General features: G+C 48.1%; 1 protein-coding gene across 1 annotated transcript in view; it reads right to left on the reverse strand.

Moving 5' to 3' along the window:
• Nucleotides 1–4325, reverse strand: part of mylkb (myosin light chain kinase b) — a 35014-nt gene extending 30689 nt beyond the window's left edge. Inside the window, exon 1 of the mRNA XM_074658039.1 lies at nucleotides 4251–4325. The gene's annotated coding sequence lies outside the window, so the exon portion shown is untranslated. The remainder of the gene's footprint in view (nucleotides 1–4250) is intronic.
• Between the last annotated feature and the right edge of the window lie 78 nt (nucleotides 4326–4403).

A 4403-nucleotide genomic window follows, 5' to 3' on the forward strand; every position in this document is an offset into this window, starting at 1 on the left:
GTTTTTCCAGTATATATATATATATATAGTATGTATACTATTTATACTATATATAGTATATATACTATATATAGTATAAATAGCAGTATGAGGACAATAACAGCAAACTGGACATGTGTAGTATCTCTACAGTGAACATGAGATGAGATGGAGGCGGTCGGCGTGACGACCAGCAGCTTCTTAAAAGGAGAGAGATTAAATGTGAAGTAAAACAAAGTCTGAGAGGAGGAGAGAGAGAGAGAGAGAGAGAGAGAGAGAGAGAGAGAGAGAGAGAGAGAGAGACGGACAACCAGGCCTTAAATGGAAGTGAGGGAGACGAGCCATGAAGAGCTCGGAAGACTTTTAGACCAGAACATCTTCCTCCTCCTCCTCTCATCCTCCCCCCCCCCCGCTCATCCTCTTCCCTCCCTGCTGTGGGTTAACCTCTTCAGAGGATTCAGTGTTCAGTCTGATAAATCCTGCCGACGTTCAGAGAGCTGAAACCTCAAACTAAACTTATTTAACTGAGAAACGTATTTAGTTTAGATCAACGAATACGACTGAATGTGTTCATCAACGACCTCTTCTTCACTCAACGACCTCTTCTTCACTCAACGACCTCTTCTTCATGACGATGACGAGACGATGATTCTGAAACAGACCTCTGGACGTGGTTAGCCTAGCTTAGCACAAAGACTGGAGGCAGGTGGAAACTGCTAGCCAGCGCAGCAACAACAAACAGCTAGCATAAACAACAAACAGCTACAGCTAGCATAAACAACTAACAGATAGCATAAACAACAAACAGATAGCATAAACAACTAACAGATAGCATAAACAACAAACAGATAGCATAAACAACTAACAGATAGCATAAACAACAAACAGATAGCATAAACAACAAACAGATAGCATAAACAACAAACAGATAGCATAAACAACTAACAGATAGCATAAACAACAAACAGATAGCATAAACAACAAACAGATAGCATAAACAACAAACAGCTACAGCAAGCATAAACAACTAACAGATAGCATAAACAACAAACAGATAGCATAAACAACTAACAGATAGCATAAACAACAAACAGATAGCATAAACAACAAACAGATAGCATAAACAACAAACAGATAGCATAAACAACAAACAGATAGCATAAACAACAAACAGCTACAGCTAGCATAAACAACAAACAGATAGCATAAACAACAAACAGCTACAGCTAGCATAAACAACAACATGTTTAGTTGAAACTTCCCCCGAATCCACCAAAGACCAGGACAGAGCTGCTAATGTTAGCTTAGCTCTGATAGCATCCAGGAAAGACTCCGTCAGTCCTGAACCCAACAAACTACTACAGCTAGCTTATGCTATGCTAACTCTTAGCTATGGGAGTAATACTAGATTGATACTGGAGGTGGTAAACTAGTTAGCTGGACATGCTAACGTTAGCAGCTAACATTAAAGCACATAAAAAAACTTCAGAGACCCTCGTTATCGCTTCCCTCGTTAACGCTCCCACCGTTGACGTTTCCCTCGTTATCGTTTCCCTCGTTAACGTTCCCCTCGTTAACGTTCCCATCGTTAACGTTTCCCATCGTTAACGTCCCCCTCGTTAACGTCCCCCTCGTTAACGTCCTCCTCGTTAACGTTCCCCTCGTTAACTTTCCCTCGTTAACGTTTTCCTCGTTAACGTTTCCCTCGTTAGCGTTCCCACCGTTAACGTTCCCCTCGTTAACGTTCCCCCAGTTAGTTTCCCTCGTTAGCGTTCCCACCGTTAACGTTCCCCTCGTTAACGTTCCCCCAGTTAACGTTTCCCTCGTTAACGTTTCCCTCGTTAGCATTCCCACCGTTAACGTTCCCCTCGTTAACGTTCCCCCCGTTAACGTTCCCCCAGTTAACGTTTCCCTCATTAACGTTTCCACCGTTAACGTTCCCCTCGTTAACGTTCCCACCGTTAACGTTCCCCCCGTTAACATTCCCCCAGTTAAAGTTTCCCTCGTTAACGTTTCCCTCGTTAGCGTTCCCACCGTTAACATTCCCCTCGTTAAAGTTCCCCTCGTTAACGTTCCCCCAGTTAAAGTTTCCCATCGTTAACGTCCCCCTCGTTTACGTTCCCCCCGTTAACGTTCCCCTCGTTAACGTTCCCCCAGTTAACGTTCCCCCAGTTAACGTTTCCCTCATTAACGTTTCCACCGTTAACGTTCCCCTCGTTAACGTTCCCCCCGTTAACGTTCCCCCAGTTAACGTTTCCCTCATTAACGTTTCCACCGTTAACGTTCCCCTCGTTAACGTTCCCCCAGTTAACGTTCCCCCAGTTAAAGTTTCCCTCATTAACGTTTCCACCGTTAACGTTCCCCTCGTTAACGTTCCCACGTTAACGTTCCCCCCGTTAACGTTCCCCCAGTTAAAGTTTCCCTCGTTAACGTTCCCACCGTTAACGTTCCCCTCGTTAACGTTCCCCTCGTTAACGTTCCCCCAGTTAAAGTCCCCCTCGTTAACGTTCCCCCAGTTAAAGTTTCCCATCGTTAACGTCCCCCTCGTTTACGTTCCCCCCGTTAACATTCCCCCCGTTAACGTTCCCCTCGTTAACGTTCCCCCAGTTAAAGTTTCCCTCGTTAACGTCCCCCTCGTTAACGTTCCCCTCGTTAACGTCCCCCTCGTTAACGTTCCCCTCGTTAACGTTCCCCTCGTTTACGTTCCCCTCGTTAACGTTCCCCCCGTTAACGTTCCCCTCGTTAACGTTCCCCCAGTTAAAGTTTCCCTCGTTAACGTTCCCTTCCCTAGTTACTGTTGCTAAGCTACGACTGGCCAAACAACATGGAGGACAAATATTCTTGTTTCAGGTTTCAAGCTTCAGAAATATGATGGTACGAGATCATAACCATCCACAGACCTCCATCCACAGACCTCCATCCATCCACAGACCTCCATCCATCCACAGACCTCCATCCATCCACATACCTCCATCCACAGACCTCCATCCATCCACAGACCTCCATCCATCCACAGACCTCCATCCATCCACAGACCTCCATCCATCCACAGACCTCCATCCACAGACCTCCATCCATCCACAGACCTCCATCCATCCACAGACCTCCATCCACAGACCTCCATCCATCCACAGACCTCCATCCACAGACCTCCATCCATCCACAGACCTCCATCCATCCACAGACCTCCATCCATCCACAGCCCCGGTCCAACTGACCCAGACCAGAACGGGTCCAACTGACCCAGACCAGAACGGACCTACTGACCCAGACCAGAACAGACCCGGTCCTACTGACCCAGACCAGAACGGGTCCAACTGACCCAGACCAGAACGGACCTACTGACCCAGACCAGAACAGACCCGGTCCAACTGACCCAGACCAGAACGGACCTACTGACCCAGACCAGAACAGCCCCGGTCCAACTGACCCAGACCAGAACGGGTCCAACTGACCCAGACCAGAACGGACCTACTGACCCAGACCAGAACAGACCCGGTCCAACTGACCAACTGGGTCCACTCGGTCATCCACGATTACAAACCAACCAATCAGAATCCAGTGTCTGACCCGACACGTAACAACGAACTAAACTATATTCACTCTATTCATGTTGAGTTCACCTCAACGGGCTGAGAGATACTTACAGCTAGCCATCTGCTGAGAGATAACTAGATAGATATTTACAGTCATCAGTTTAGTGATAGATCATTATAGCTAGTGTAAACCAGTGGGACACAACCAGACGGATGCTGGTATCACCATGACAACAACAAGTAAAGACGGTTAAAACCATTAACACCAAGAGAGGACAGACGGAGGACAGACAGAGGACAGGCGGAGGACAGGCGGAGGACAGGCGGAGGACAGACGGAGGACAGGCGGAGGACAGGCGGAGGACAGGCGGAGGACAGGCGGAGGACAGGCGGAGGACAGGCGGAGGACAGGCGGAGGACAGACAGAGGACAGGCGGAGGACAGGCGGAGGACAAGATGTGTATGGTCCTCAGAAGGGGGGGGGGGCAGGAAGCAGCGGGGCTGATGGGAAACGTGGTCTTAAAGTGGAGAAGAGAGCTGAATGATAATGTGACAGTGAAGCTTTCAATGATCCACAGAGACGCTAAAATAGAAACCTGTGTGTGTGTGTGTGTGTGTGTGTGTGTGTGTGTGTGTGTCGGTCTATGTGTGTGTGTGGGAACCGGTGCTCCCGGCCTGCAGCTCCTTATTGGGACAAAAGGAAAGAAGCTGCTGCTGCATATTTTGGAAACTCACTCTCCGAGGTCGGAGTCGCCTTCTTGGACTTCTTGTCAGCCGGAGAGTTTTCTGCCGGATCTGAAGAGAGAGAGAGAGAGAGAGAGAGAGAGAGAGAGAGAGAGAGAGAGACAGAGAGAGAGAGAGAGAGACAGAGAGACAGAGAGAGAGAGA

The sequence above is a fragment of the Sebastes fasciatus genome, chromosome 14 (assembly GCF_043250625.1).
Source record: "Sebastes fasciatus isolate fSebFas1 chromosome 14, fSebFas1.pri, whole genome shotgun sequence".
Classification (NCBI taxonomy): Eukaryota; Metazoa; Chordata; class Actinopteri; order Perciformes; family Sebastidae; genus Sebastes; species Sebastes fasciatus.